This window comes from Stegodyphus dumicola, chromosome 9, assembly GCF_044657685.1.
Source record: "Stegodyphus dumicola isolate Sdum_Otavi_A_Nest chromosome 9, ASM4465768v1".
NCBI classification, from domain to species: Eukaryota; Metazoa; Arthropoda; class Arachnida; order Araneae; family Eresidae; genus Stegodyphus; species Stegodyphus dumicola.
In genome coordinates this window covers 110041494-110058534 of record NC_140776.1, presented here as the reverse complement: position 1 = coordinate 110058534, position 17041 = coordinate 110041494, and the positions used below count along the sequence as shown (strand labels likewise).

Below are 17041 nucleotides of genomic sequence, written 5' to 3'. Positions count from 1 at the left end.
TCGATAAGACATTCCTTTTAAGTAGTGATTTAGAGGCTGTTGAGAAGAAAATAGAATAAAGCTGCATGGAATTTCATGTCTTCAAAGAAATGGGTCAGTGCCGTTATCATATCTTCTTAAGTATAAACAACAAAGGGCCACATATATACACCAATTTTAACGATCTGAAAACAAAATGTCACATTTTTTGGCATTACATATGAGGAAGATATGAGGAATTGTTTTTAATTGGTACGTGAACTGAAGTAAAAATTCTCTACTTTCATAAGAAATAACGAGGAGAAATGCCTGTTTTTAGGCATCTCATGATGTCTTGTTGCGATGCTTGATTTTTAAGCCTGTCAAGAGTCACGAACAAGAAGAATGGATACGGTACTTTAAATTTTAATACAGTGATTTCGTCCTTCTTACTTCTTTTCAACGAAGTTGTAGAGACATTAGATATTTTTTTGGAAGCAGGCAAGATGAAAAATTAGCAAACGCTTCGCCGGAATTTGAACCACGCACCTCTGGAATACCGGCCCAGCGTGCAGAACCACTACACCACAAATGCACGCTAAGAAGGCGGGAAAAATACCTTATAAAGTAAAGGAAGTATTGTGACTGTGAAATATTTCGAGTATTATATTTTAACAGAAATATCTATTTTGACTACTCCTGAACCCATTTGGATGATTCTCTTGCATGATGTCTGTACGTAAGGACATATTAAAGGACCTTTTTTTTTTTCGAAAATAGATTTTAAAAGGGGTTTTAAAAGAATTCGAAAGAGACCTCCTTTTCGTGAGGTTTGTACGTACGTTGTGTGTGAGACTCTGTAGCGTTTAGTTATTCATCTCCCTTTTTTTATTACAATCAGCAGTATATATATAGATATATATACTCATATACTTCCAATTATAGAAGTGTTTGAAATGACAAAAACATTCATGTTTTGACAATGCCACGCTTAGAAAAAAAAATAACTATATACGAAATCTAAAATTTAATGCGTTCTCTCGCTCCCTATCTTTACAATATTTGGAAAAGTTTTCTTTATGAAAATAAAATTAAAATAAATAAATAAAAAGTTTGACTCCCGTATAACAAAAATTAACTGGAATATTTAGTTTCACAATTCGCAGTTTTTGACGTCATTTTCAACTTGCGTTGAAGACTCGGTTAATGAAGTTAGAATGATTCGAGGAAATAAATTTAAATGAAATGAAGCAAAAAATGTATACAATTTAATGGCCATACAAGGAAGTCATGTGGTGGCCGCATCAGAATTTTTTTTATTAATATTAAAAGTTACTATTAGTCTCGAAACTGATTTTTTGTCCATATCACTTTTGTGCCCGAATTACTTTTCAAATTGTTGCCACCAAATGTTTTCCCCGTGTGCAGGGCCCGATTTAGTTAATTGGAGCCCGGAGCAAAAACTTCTTTGGGGGCTTCCCTCTGCTTCGCTACTTTAGTAGTACAGAACAGAACTTTATGGAGGTATTTAAATTTTCCACCTCGTTATAGATATATAACAAGTTTCTGAAATGCAGTTTTCTGATTGATTGCTGCGAAAAATTCATATCCTTGCTGACATTATGGCGAAATTCAGCTAAATTTTCGCAATTACGATGGCTCAATTAAGCCAATCAGAAGCCCGTATTTTTGTAAACATTATCGCATTTTGTGATATGTAAACATAGAGGCTTTTGATTTACCAAATTTGTCGTCCATCGTAATTGCGAAACTTTAACTTAATTCCGCCTTAGAAAGCCATGGATTTACGAAATATATAGATTTTTTTTTTCTTTTTTTTTTTTTTTTTTTTTTTGTGATCATACGATAGATTAATGAAGAAGCTAACATGAAACTGACGGATTTTATACTGTAGTAATATTTTGCTTAAAAAATTTTCATTAAAGGAAACGTAAAATAAACTTTCTATTCGATTTGGGGGCCTCCTCTGATGTGGGGGCCAGAGGCAACTGCCCCTTAGTCAGGTTCTGCTCATGTGTTATTTTAGAAAAGGAATCAAAAAGTAGTTTATCAAAAAGTAGTTTATCAAAAGTTATCAAAAGTTTATGTATATTCTTCACACAGTGAGAAAACGACAGCACTTACAGTAAACGAATTTTTAATACACGTAGTTCTCCACCCGGACATGGGTGCCTGAATTTTGAATTTCAAATTTCTTTATGATTTAGATCATATTTTGTACATATTTAACGAATATTAATTTAACAACCTCAGTGATTAAAGCGAGAAGTGGAAACACCGTTCGAAATGTAACATTTTTATCTCTCCTTCGGAAGACTGCCGCCATTCAGCAAAATACAGGATATTTATCTTTCAACTTTTATCCACAAATTCGGCTGTTTGAAAGTAATGTGTAACCACTGCCTCAGATAAAATATTTATTTTCTCCGTGAGCAACGTGTTGCCATTCAGTAAGAGTATGGTTAATTTTCACTGAATAGCAAACTGTTGATTAAAAAGAAATAAATACAGTTCTTAAAAACATTTGTTTTTCTACTTTTTAATCTGATTGATGCATTTAAATCATGCCATGACTAATTAGAAATATAAAATAATTTTAGGAAATAACACTAGTTGGACTCATTCAAATTATTTTATACTTTTTTCTTTTTATGACTCATTTAAGCTGTGGGCCGCTTCAACGGCTAGTTTTCAAAGAAATAATATAGCGAATATAAAAAAATGTACGGCAACTTGTAGCGCTATGTTGGGAATTCTAAGTATATCCTGTTTAAAAGAAAATTATTATTTTATGTGGTACAAATACGGAATTCTTGAATTTTATGTGGTACAAATACGGAAAAAGCGATTCGTAACAATAAAGCTAAAAAAAAAAAAAAAAAAAAAAAAAGCAAGAATGAGTCCAAGAGCCAGACTAGAAATATGCGATGTTCAGTAGCAACATAGAAAACTTCACAAATCTTCTGGTGCGATGTTAAGATCTGAATTCTTTCGAACATTTTTTCTTTTTCTCTCTATTTTTCTAAATAGAGGGACCGAAAACAACAAGGATCTCGTTCTTTTTTTATTTCTTATTATCTACATTCTTGTCAGGCTCTAAGTAAACTAAACAACAGAAAGGCTCATATTCAATCACTCTGCCATGTCTGGAAATCTGATGTGCCATTCTAGTTTTCCCAAATTCCTCAGTTTGCTTTAATTCATGCAAATACTGTATTCTTACACCAAAACATTTGTTAAATCCATGTTAAACACATGAGAAGTTTGATCTTAGCCAAAGGATATCCAATGAAATACTGAATGTTCCGTTATTTTGATCTTTTAGTAAATATAAACTGTTTATTCAAAGTGTGTACTTACATGGGTTATTTTTAGAACATTTTAAATAAATAAATTTTTAACAAAACCCTTTCGAATAATTTCTTTCAAAGCAAGTAAGTTTCAAAATAGATGATCAATAGTATATGCGAAAGAAAAGAAGAGTCCTTTTCCTAAAATTCAATAACTGATATTTGCAAATAAAACTAAAGAACGCAAGTGTCCGAAAACAAGTGTGATCCTCTGTCGCTTGTCATAAATATTGAAACTTACCTTATAGTTATAAAGAATTATCTTTATGAAATTTAGAAAACTGTGCCTAAAAGTGAAACGAGGTGTTTTTTTTTTTTTTTTTTTTTTTTTTTTTTTTTTTTTTTAATTCTTATCAAATTGCATTAATTCTGATTTGTGTAATCTCAAGCCTACTTTACTGTTGTACACGATAGAATTTACCGCTTTATTATTCTCCAAGTTTTGCCATTGCTCGCTTTGAAATCGTCGAGTTTGTTAATCAAACATTCGTTAAAGTGTTACAAAATATGAAATCGATAATAAAACAAATTCTAAATTAGGGCTCCCAGATTCAGTGGAGGATTACGTTATTCAAAATTTGATACTCTAGGTACCGTTGTTTTATCATAATGACAGAAACATACATACATTTATGCAGATTCTTCATTATTCATTTCTTTAAATATAATGCAGGGTTCTAACATTTGGTGGCACCAATTTGAAAAGTGATTCAGATTTTTACAGTGATTCAACACAAAATTCCGTTTTCAGACTAATAGCCCTTCTGGGATAAATCTCCTTTGGCTGAAAAATAAATTAAACTATTTTAAGATTTTTATATCAAGTCTTCAGAATATTCTAATGTTGCCGTTCCGACACAGTATAACTCGTTTTTCTTCATTCTTGACTTGCAATCGTTATTTTCTTTCATCGCTTGCCGCTCTCACTTGAATTTGTAGAACTGTACAGTCTTTGAAATTTCTATTTCGGGAAATTTTTCAGGAACTATTCGATATCTCGGTATGAATTTTGCTGACCTATTTTCTTGAGACCTCAGACAAATTGGAAGCTTTATCCGGTGCTACAGGCCAACTTATTTAAGAAACTAATCTCCTCATGGGCTAAAAAAAATATTGCTTTTTGTCAGATGCACTACCGAAACTTAAGCACGTTTATCCAGAAATCCGGAAGGCTGTAAATTTATCTTTATGATTCAGCGTTTAAGTGATGTTGCTGGCCACATTCATTTTAAACACATGAATACATTCATACATTCCCACAGATTCTTCATTAATTAATAACAGAGATAAATTATTTTGAAAATTACGCAAATAAATTTAGGAGAAAATTTAAATTTCTGTAATAGGTTTGCGTAAGTTTGACAAAAATTAAAATTTTCTGCTAATTTTATTTTTTTTAATATTATTTAAATATATATTCTTAATATGAATTATTTATTAGTTGATTATTCGAACTTTAATTATTCATAGTCGAACTTTTGAAAGATCAATGTTTTCTTACCTTTTCAAGGGCCACTATTTTCCTCTTTCTACTGGAAAGGCTATCCTTTGGTATCAACATAAACGAAAGCTAGATTTGACCAGAAGTAGCCCTATTTATAGGAAGGAAAAGCTGTTCTCTAGAGTTCTCAATATCGGGGTCACGCAACCCCTCGGAAGTCGGTCATCGACGCATCCGAAACAAAGCCCATTCAGGTTCCGAAAAGCCAATGAAGTCAGTCACGTGTCGCTCGATTACTCTCGTATGTAAATAAGCAATAATTTCATTCAACTACAGACATTGGATAAGAAACAAGAGTGGACAGAAATTTTTATTTTATTATTCTTTTCTCTTTTTCCCAATCAATTTTCATTCACATCGCTCGTGTTTTTATTTGATTTTGTCCAGAAATATAAGTGTTGATTTTCTTCTAGCTCATCTTTACTGATGCTTATCATTTTTTCCGCTTTAGGGAGATTGATCATTAAGAAAAAGATTGAATGATAGGTGGCAGTCTCGTTTGTTGGGAAAGATGCGTAAATTGGAAAGCATTGTTCTGTTGTTGCATTTTTGGGAGATACCTTATTTCCAGTATCCGCTCTATATAGGTGACATAAAAACCAAGCAGAAGTTTCAGCACAGATAGGCTTACTATAAGGGATTTGACTTAAACAGGGACAATTTTGAAAAAATATTCACAACCTATATGATAACAGTGAGTTGAAAGAACATCTCTTATTATTAAGAAGTCATTAGTATTTATCACTAATGGGAACTTCCTTTAAAAATTCCCCCTTGTTATTTTTAATGACATCGAAAAATTCACTGCAGTTTAGTTTTTTGTTAATTTTGCAGCTTTGTAAAATTTTTAGGTTGATTCACTTGTTCTGTCTCGTTCTTCGGATCATATGATATTCGTTATTGAGAATATTTTTCAACTGCTGCAAATGCATCTGGCACGCTCAGAATGTATTCTTTCTATTATCTGGGCAAGATCTGGCAATGAAATATGTTTTACTTCATTGTACGAGCTATAGGAAGTATTGTAACTGCGAAAAGTTTCAGGTATAATATTTTAAAGAAGATATCCATTTGACCGCTACCGGATTAGTTTGGACGGCTTTTTCCTTGCTTGATGTCTGTACGTCAGGACAGAATAAAGGACTCGTGTTTTCAAAACAGATTGCAGTCACAATTTTTGTTTATTTAAAGACATAATTATTTCCAGTATTTCCGCGCAGTATGCTGCTGAAAATTGATCAACATAGACAAAAAGTAAGAAATTTTAGAACCAGTTTTATACAAAAACTCAAAAGCAGTGAAATTCAATACCAGTAAATTTCAAAATTTCAAAAAAGTAGAAAATTTTATTTCAATTTTAAATTGAGTAAGAAATTTCTAATTTAATTCTTTTGCTTGATTTGACATTGGAATTTATACCCTGGTTGGAAAGGACAAAATTTTCAGATGAACTTTTATAATTAAATACTTTAGTTCAACAACTAATTTTGGATACAGAACGCAGTGTTTTTTTAAATGGAAGGAGGTCTGTAATTGAGTCTAACATATCTCCCCGTTGATAACATTACATCTGATTTGATTGAATTCCTCTTCTTTTATATTTTTCAGGTTTTATAACTTTTAGTTTCGCATTTTTATTATTCTTATTTGGTATATCTATAGGATATTTTGAAATTTATTGGTATTGAATTTCACTGATTTTACGTCTTTGTGTAAAATTAGTTCTACATTTCTCACTTTTTGTCTATATATATATATGTAATGATAGCACAAATTTCGGAAGCACTATGCGCAGAAATGCTGATTACGTAGATACTTGATGCTTAAAGCGTTCATCCATTTTGAGGAAGAAGCAGTCGAGCTGGATTAAATTCCTCTTATTTATTAAAATTCTCATTTTGTGGCCACAATTCACTTGGCACTCTTATTAAAGAACATTTACAATTTTGATATTATTGCCATAGAAGCGAATGTAGCAGCACACACGTGATTGCAGAAAGGCGTCTGGCCAAGGGAAAAGCACAAGCAAAAGTGACGCATCAGTTCATAAAAAAAAGGGAGGGAGTCAAAAGTTTCAGTTTTTAGTTTTGGTTTACAATTTGGTGATTGGCATTAAGGGTTACGTAAGATCGCATGATTAATTTGAATGACGCAGTTTAGACTTACAGCGCTATTTTTAGGACAGATAGATGAAGTTCCCAAATGAAACAAAAAATAAAAGAGGTTATAGTGAATTAAATTTAGAAGTTTGCTTTCGTATTACACATTCCCCCGTTTCAAAAAAGAGAAAAGGCAGAGCCATAGAGAAGCCTTTTTGAGAGAAATAACTTTAGAGTAGCAAAACATGAGATATATAATTTTGAAACATACAAAATATAATATCAGCTTTTGAACAATAAAATTATAATACGTAACATTTTGAGTTCAAAAATAATTTTAAGAGTCCTTTGAAGATTTGAGTCCAATTTGTAGAAATTTCTTGTTTCTGGAAGTTTCACATCGCAATTTTGATACTTCAGGGAAGGATTTCCAAAAATTTTTACACACAATATCACAATTATGAAAATTTCATATACCCATTAGTTATTACGAATGGTCATAAATCTTGAAATTTTACGCCACATTAATTTACAAATTTATAAGTAATGCTTTATCATTTGCAAGTGCATGATTGAAATTATGGTTTTACTTTTATTACTACATTTTACAATTTTCTTATTTTACACAAAATAGAAGACCCCATAGCTTTCTCCTAGTACACACATCCAGCTATTTCGGCAAATCCACTTTAAACAGACTCATATATTAAATTTCCATAAATTTCGCGCAGTTCGTACCTGTATTATATGATATATTTAACCTGTATTATATGATTAAATTCTTTTCTTTTAATCTGAAAGGTACATATTACAGATAAAAATACTTCATAACATGAACGTCGCTACACCTTTTTCTTCTTGAAGGGGGGGGGGAATATGTAAGAAAAATAGGGAATATGTAAAAGATTAAATTAGCAGCGTAAATTAATTTCCTTTCTCTATTCCAAAAATAGTCACTCTCTGCACTGCGTCATTTCGAGACTTTTCTACGTCATATGATTTTTACGTAATTATGATGATGTAAATGGAACTAAAAATTAACCAGCCAATAGTAATTTTACAGCAATATTAACTGCCCAATCAAAATGCTTTGAAATCCAAAACTAACTCAGTCTGACTTGAGATTTCATCCTGAACATTACGCACTTGCTTTCTACGCTTTGCCTTAGCTGAACTGTAGTCTGTCTGCTTCTTCTTTTTTGCTGCAAATCTATCAAACATGTAAGCCCTTTGGAACAGGCACATTTAATGTGTCGACTTGTGTGTAGCAGCAACATGTTTCTGAAAATAAAACTGAAGATTTAATCTGCATTCGCCTCCAATTTCCTAGTCATTATGGATCTGCACTTCTGCGCCATCCAAAGTCCTCCTCCTGCTCTTCAGTTACTTCTGACTTTGCTTTTATTACATATATATATATATATATATACCCGACCACCTCCTACCCTCCTCAATAGCTTTTATCCGACCTTTATTTTCGGAATCTTTGGTCGTAGTCTTATACTTCCAATAACTTAAATGTTTTAAATGGCATAAATATTCCTTTTTCGGAAATGTCAAATTTAAAAAAATTGGACAAGTAACGAAATTTAACTTTGAATACAGTCTCCCGATTCCCATACTTATATATGGGAAAGCTTTATACTCATTATGAAAAAATAAAATTATAAGAAGTTTGTCTTCCGTACTACAAAATTTAATCGGGATATTTAATTCTGAAATTTGCATTTTTTATGTCATTTTCAACTTTTCTGGAGAGAACTATTAATTTAGTTAGTATAATTCAAGAAAATAAATTTAAATGAAGCTCAGCAAAAATGTGTATAATATATAATAGTATGTAGAAAAAAGTCATGTGTAGTCCGCATCATATTTTTACCTTTATTATATGACTGAAAAAGTTTCTCTCTTATTTTTCACAACCTTTATTTTTCTAAATTTCATCATTAGCTAACCAAAAGCCTTTCTGATCAAGAATTTGATCCATGCCGATTGTATTATTTTACGATAATTCAATTATTGTTTTCTCCTGAAGCTTCAATTGCAGACTATTTTAATTCGCTGTTGTTTATCGAAATTGATTATTGAAAAGATCGTATTCCACCAAAAATGTTTTCCTATAGCTGAATGTAAGAAAGACATCTGTCGTCATCTCGAAAGAAAACACCTAGACAACATGAAAAGGACAAAGTTATTTAAACTGTATACTAAGTATAACGGTATGTTTAAGTTGCTAAATAGCCGTTTTACCAGACGCTGCATTATTTTTCTTCTTGTCTATTCGACACTTTTAAAATTTCTACCAAAGAATATGAACAGAATGACAAACTTGCCGGGACGCAGGGAGCATGTCATGAAACCGGGACAATCCCAGTTAAAGCCGGACATCTGATGAACCTAGAGTGTCCTTTGTTAGTAATAGTATCAAACAGACTTGGTGCGCATCATCGCTTGGTCTGAAGTAACAACAGAGTCTTGAAAAGGTTTAAAACATCCTTTTTATTAAATCAGAATTTGGACATTAAATGCACGTCTCGTGCTTACAAATCAGCGCCCTTTGTTACGATGCATCTTAAAAGTCACAATCAGTTTGAAAGTTAACTAAGTCTAGTACTCAAAGATTACACAACTGATTTTAAATTTTAAGTTGGGTCAGAATTTCTCACCGGCGTAGCAGTTTTAATGTCGGTAGCAATAACGCAAAGTTGATGAACTGCAATCTTATAAGAGCTACCAAAACCTGAGAAATGTAACGTGGCCTCGAAAGACTGAAACACGTTCTGTTCTACAGTCCGAAACCTTCGAATTAAACGCTGTGTAAGTGATTTACATTTCGATGAGGGAACAGAGAAGAGAAGTTACAATAAAAACGAAATTACACTCTGTCACACATACACACACACACACACACACACACACACACACACACAAAAAAAAAAAAAAAAAAAAAAAAAAAAAAAACATATGCACTCAGAAGAAATAGAGCCACAATCACGCAACTCGGCAGAAATGTAGTCTGGTAAGAGATATGCAAATGATTTAAATTTCGACGAAAATGAAACAGGGGTAAGCGCGCTATGCATATATCAGATGCACAGCTGGGAGAGTTTAAAAGCATGATTGCTCGTGCAGGAGGGCGATTCAAACGAATCTTTCGACTTGAATGAAACCATGGAGGTAGGAAGTATCCTTTCTTACCTCCATGGCATGGACGGTATTGTGACTACAGATGCCTCTGAGACATAACCAGCGGCAATACGACTTTGAAAAAGGGACCTCAGTGAAGCAGGTTGGTCTAATATGCGTATCGGCCGCCACCTCAGTCGGAGCGATATGGTAGTTGCTTGGTGCTAGCGACAATGTATCATGGAAAGGATAGTCTACAGTCACAGAGGGTCAGACCGCCCAGAAACATAAATGAGCTCAAGGATCGAGCAGTCATTAGAGCGGACACTTCAGCTTCAACAACGTCGCTGGCATGGATTGGGCGTCATTTACCACCTTCCAGACATCCGTTGGTATCGAGGGAAACCATTCGGAGACGACTGACCGAATCTGGTATATGCTGCCGACGTCCATTAAAACGCCTACTGTAGTCATTTGGATTTTTTTGAAGCGGGAATCGTGAAAAATGAGCATTACCCTCGCCGGAACTGGAACCACGGACCTCACGAATAAGGGCCGAGCGAGCTGACTATTACACCACGAAGGCATGCTATGAAGGCGGGAGAAATACCTTATATATTCCCTCTTTTTTTTCCCTCTTTCTCCCTGATATATTACCAGACCTCTCATCAATAGAACACGTTTGGGACACGCTTGGAAGGCAACTGTAGCCTATAATAGACGGAAGACAGCATTAAAAGTCAGATTTCGTTATTAGTACGAAATTAAATTTTTTTAATTTAAAATAGTCAAAACATGAATGGTTTTGTCATTTAAAACACTTATGTAATTAAAAATATATGACTTAGGCAAACATTTTGGAAGTATATGACTAAGGCCAAACAATGCGAAAATAAAGGCTGGGTAAGGACTTTTAAGAGAGGTAAGGGGTTTGGATATGTATATATTTGGTACTGCCGATTGAAATAAAAAACGGAAGGGCATGACTAGATGTTATAGAAGTCTCAAGTACAAAATTTCAACTTTTTACTGTAACGTCTTTTTCTAGTTATGCGAGATACGTACGTAAGAACAGACGTCAGAAAAAATACTTTTGGTATACTGGCGATTGAAGTAAAAAAGAGAGGTGCACATTTAGATAGTATAGCAGTCCCAGATATAAAATTTCAAAGTTGTACTGTAATCTTTTATTTATTTATTTATTTAATTTTATTTTATTTTTTAAGTTATGCGGGATACGCACGTACATACAGACATCAGAAAAAAAATTCATTTTAAATATATTTTACAATTCATTTTGGAAAAAAGAGTCCTTTATTCTGTTCGTCAGTACAGATATGACGCAAAAAAGAATAGTCAAAAAGGATTCTGGAATGGTCAAAATGGATATTTTGCTAAAATCTGAAATCTGAAATTTTAAACGATTTCTTTATTTCGTACAAAGACATAAATATGCATTTAAGTCACGAGATGCGTAAAATGTTTTTATGAAGTGCCACTAGCTGGACTCATTAAGACCATGATATCTTTTTCAATAACATGTGATAATTATTTTAGGCGGCAGGCAGCACAAGCGGCTAGTTTAATAAAATGTCTGAATCTACGAATTCCACACTTCTCACCATCTCGAAAGAAAATTAATGTAGGGAAGGTTTGGCTTTCATGACAATACTTTTTAAATGACTCAACAAACGTTCTAAAACAACACAACAAATTTTAAGACAACAAACGTTCTAAAAATTATATTCCTTACTTTATGCAGTCACAGAAATGAATGTACTGAAAAACTTGCAAACGGCTTCATGTCACGATACAGGTTATTTAACAAATCATGTAACACTACGGGGTGTTAAAACAGTTATTGTTCAAAAGAAAAAAAAATATGTGTAATTGTTTTAATAATTACAGATAGAGCAATTACTTATTGCTTCTAAACAGCTGTCTTTGTTAAATTTGAAAGGAAAGTTAAATTTAAAAAAAAGTTAAATATAAAAGAAAAAAATAAATGCCTTATACTTTCCCGAATGGCAACACACTGGGACGTAGAAGATAAAAATATTTTATTTTGAGCAATGGCAGCCCATTTCCTTTCAATTGCTCTGTCTGTTATCTGTATGTCACTGATTGTCAAATATCTTAGGCTATGCCGAATGACAATACATATCTTTTAAAGCGCTGAGTTTGCTTATGAAAATTTCATTTAGTTTATACAAATAAATATTTTTTTAAAATCTGAAGTTAAAAATTTGGGCTTCAGGAATTTTAAATTAAAATTAAACAGTCAGGACAATTTTGGTCATTATTCGTTGGAGAATTACGTGCATTCAAAATTGGGAAGTTCTACGTGGGCCGTTTTTCCACAGTGAGAGGAAGAAACATGCCTATACATATACAGTCTTTTGCAAAAAAAACGAAGCACCAAAAAGGACTTTTGCGATCGTGACGAAATTTAGTATGCAAAAGCATCTTGATCGAACATGCAAATGATCAAAGTTTCAAGACAAATGAGCAGGAATTGAGATCATAGCGCGCATGCCTAGTGCGCAGTTCGCAAAGTATAAAACCACTAACAGAGGGGGGAAATTTATATTTTTTTGTTGCTGCCATTGTAATTCAGTAAAGAAACAACTAAAGATGCCATAACGACGATATCGAAGACCTTACAGACAACTAAACGACTTCGAACGTGGTCGCATTGTAGGGTTGCTTGAAGCTGGGTGGTCATACCGAGCAATAGGGCACCACCTGCAGTGTACAGACACTGATGTGCAAAGATATTGGCAGCAAGTGTTGCTATAAGGAAATTGCCGACGAAATAAAGGCTCTTGAAAGTCAAGGAGTACAAATACTCGGTAAGACAGGAATATTGTTCACCAAGCCCGAACCGCCCCAACGGTATCATTGTCGACTATTCAACGCACTACAACCACGTTTATACCTCCCGTGGTACCGCCCACTATCTCACGGCGCTCGTCTGAGGTGGGTTTACGCTCACAGAGGCCTTTAAGACGTTTGCCTTTGACCCCACAACATCGGCGGAGTCGTCTGGAGTGGTGTCGCTGCCGATCATCATGGCTGCCATCAGACTGGCATCGTATAGTGTTAAGCGATGAATTCCGCTTCACTCTTGAAGCAGATGACCACCGTTTTCGTGTCTGGAGAGGACGGGGCCAGCGGTCCTAATCAGCCTTTGTTTTACAAAGGCATACAGCCATAACCCCTGCTGAGATGGTGTAGGACGCTATTTCTTATGACAGCAGGTCATCTTTAGTCATCCTCCGTACATCTGTAACAGCTCAACGATATGTTGATACCATCCTGCGGCCGGTTGCATTACCCTTCATGGCACATCATCCTGGGGCCATTTTCCAACAAGATAATGCCAGGCCACATACCGCATGCACATCTCTGGACTGTACCCGTGCGGTTGATACTCTTTCCTTGGCCAACAAGATCACGAGACCTTTCACCAATCGAACATGTCTGGGGCCGCCAGATTCGGGCACCACAAATTATCGCAGATCTGGAACCACAACTGATGAATGCCCGGCAGAATGTGTTGCAGGATGACATTAAGAACTTCTACCACTCCTTGCCTAGACGAATTCAAGCATGCATTGCCACCAGGGGCCGTTCGACCAACTACTAATTTGATCACTCAATGGGTGATTGTGAGCCGTGAACAGGTACTATAACCTTGATTTTTTAATCATTTTATTACCTGTGTATGAGCTATACACATATTCAATTTCATCAAAAACAACCACTTCCTTCACGGTCCTTCGATTTTTTTGCAAAAGAGTGTATACAGATTCTTCATTATTTAATACATGCGTACATACTTACAAATTTTTCATTATTCAATACATGCCTGCATGCATACATACAAATTAATCATTATTCAATATATGTCGAAATGTATACTTACTTCATTATTTAATGCATGCCTACGTACATACAGATTCTTCTCTATTTAATGCATGTCTACATACATACTTACAGATTCTTCATTGTTTTATACATGCCTATGTACATAAAAATTCTTCATTATTTATAATACAAACTCGCAAAGTGTTATTATTCAGTACTATTACAATTTTGTCCTTAAAAAGATGGAACTGATATTATATATGCTTAACTTTACAATAACATTCACGGAAATCAATCAAATTGCTGAAGCGAATCTACAAACCGCTGGAGCAACAGCAAAAATCTGAAACGCTGATGCAAATCATCGTGGATAATCATGAAGGACAATTCGAATGAGGATTCTAATCAATCAGCAGTGATTCTGTACATTAAGCATTTGATACATCCTACTGGCCATAAATCCATTCCAGATCCTTGAATGTATACCACACAAACTTTTCCAATAACAAATAAAAGGAAAACAATTCATCCGATCTTTAAAAAAAAAAAAAAAAAATTTTGGTTGTTAGAGCACTGTTTAATACTGAAATACAAATTCAGTGGGTGAAATATATACTGTATTTATAAAAAAGCACGACATAGGATACTCTACATCAGCGATTATCAACTGGTGGTACGCGTACCTTGCCGAACGGAGGAAAATACGCGAAGTAGACAAATGTGCGAGTAAATATAGCAATTCAAATTAATGAAAATTTCAAAACAAATTAACAATAAAATTACATTTTATTCAGCTTAAAGAGGAAAAAAAATCCCAAAAGATTTCATATTTTAACAGTCGTCCAAAAGGGTTTTAGGCATTTAAGCTCTCGTTGAGCTCGCATCTACCAATCTGCTTTTGCGCTCGCTCCAGCTAACCGGTTTTGTTTTCTCTTTTCAGCTTCATTACTTATTAACCCAAAAGGCACGTTAGACCTGAAAAGGGTGAAAGTCTCGAAGTGGCATTTTGCGTTGAATCACTATAAACAATGACTTTTCAAATTGTTGCCAACAAATATTATCGCTCTGTATTATAGTTAAAGAAATTAAATAATGAAGAATCTGCATGGACGCTTGCCTGTTTTTCGCATTGTGAAAAAACATCGGTACCTAGACCCATCGAATATTGCATAACCAAACCTGGGCACCTGGAAGCCCGAATTTTGAATTTCGAATTTGTTTTACAACCTATTTTCTATTTTGTAAAACTTCAAAACTATGTATATCAAAAATTTGTATAATTTTTGATTAACAAACTCAGCGACTTCAAAGTGAGCAGTGGTACTGAAAACAGGTACTCTATAAAAAAAAAGTTTAACTGTACTGGGAAAAAAAAAAAAAAAAAAAAAAAAAAAACCTCCAGGGCGCAAGATTATCTATTGGAAATTTATAAAATTTGTGCCGTTTTTAAATAATTTGTAATTTTGCTGTAAATTAAGTTTTATATGCGAAGAGCGTGATATTTAATATGCCAAGAACGTGTTTATGTAAGCGCCAAGAACGTGATATTTAATAATTAAAGTAAACACAAAAAGCGTTAATAATAAAAAGATAAAAGAAAGATTTGTAAAGCCATCTTAGTAAGAAAAGTGAACATTGATATCATAAACTCAAAAAAGACTGAAAAAAACCGAAATTTTATGCTAACACTTAACGCTTCAACGGAAATTCTAAACGTATATTGCTACGCTGTTTTTAAAATTTTGTAATTTAGCTGTTGAATTGTTCATGGCATAACTGAGAAGAAAGGGATTCTTTTGAAGATAAAACTAAAAAGATGAAGCTAAAATGATGATAAAGCTAAAAAGACAAAAAAAAAAAAAAAAGGGGGGGGTTAGCAGTGATGAATGTAACAGCAAACTGAGAGCTCAAGGAGAAGTTAAAGAAACGTTTACAAACTCTTTTGGGTGACCGTTAATGTCTGAAACCTTTCAATTTTTTTTTTTTTTTTTTAATGTTCAATTCAATTATTATGTGCTCGGCTGTTAGGCATTACACGGGAAGGGAAGAATGCCCCGTGGAGGACTTCTTAAAGGTTCTTATCCACGTTTAACACGAGGAAAACCAAGAAAACGACCATGTAGGCAGACCGTTCGCTAGGACTCGAACCCCGGACCAAACTACCAGTGTTCAGCGGCTTTTACCGTTCGGCCGCTGGTGGGCTATCTTTATTATTAAGCATCGTCAATGGCGTAGGCCAAAGTCGCCGCCTCCCTAGCTGCAAAGAAATGAATACTTAACGTTGATTGTCCATTAATAATTGTATTGATGGTACAAACTAGGAGGTCCAAAATTACAGATATGTGAGTAACGTAACTATTAACAAATTTATTGGTTTAAATTACGTAATTAATTAATTTACTAACCCGTTATTTTTATCAAAAAATGAATATGTAATTGGGCATAAAACTCAGATTATAATATTCACTATTTAGATATTTCATATATTGAATTACCACTGTATCCTAACCAAATTAGTACAGGTACAAAGATTTTGGTTATTACTTATAAAATTGACCGCATAATAACTTGTAACTAGCAGGTAAACAAAAATAAAAATTGTAATACTCACACGGTTGTATGTATACTTGTAGAGTCATTAGGATTTTTTGGAAGCCAAAGAGATGAAAAATAAGCAACCGCCTTCGCCGGGAATCGAACCACGGACCTCTGGAAGACCGGCCCAGCGTGCTACCGTTACACCACAAAGACACGCTAGGGAAGTGGGAGAAATACTTTATATACCAACAGTCGAACATGCAGATCATCGATTTATGCTTTACATACAATTCTTCGACAAAGTTCAGTAATTTAACAATTACAAATCACAACACGCACTTAAAAAAAATAATGAATTGTAGCAGGCTAATTGAGTCAATGTGAATTGAACGACTGATGTTGCAGGTGTTATTAGACAATATTGCACTTTATTCTTTATATGAAAGAATTAATTCTTGCGGATTATTCTTCGTGAACAATGCGAGCACAAAATAATACACGGGGAATTGTATCAAGACAAAAGTTTAGACAGACAGTGTTGCCAGTCGCTAGAAACAGGGCTTATTTTAATCGGTTCG

At 33.9% G+C, this 17041-nt stretch overlaps 1 protein-coding gene across 2 annotated transcripts in view; it reads right to left on the bottom strand.

Annotated features, from left to right (window-relative positions):
- LOC118179412 (uncharacterized) overlaps positions 1 to 16607 on the bottom strand; it is a 52222-nt gene extending 35615 nt beyond the window's left edge. The window contains exon 1 of one of the 2 annotated variants that reach the window (XM_085823897.1): positions 16537 to 16607. The gene's annotated coding sequence lies outside the window, so the exon portion shown is untranslated. Of the gene's footprint in view, positions 1 to 4830; positions 4925 to 16536 lie in introns of those variants that run through there. The other variant, XM_035348581.2, reaches the window with a different exon arrangement.
- Positions 16608 to 17041: the final 434 nt, after the last annotated feature.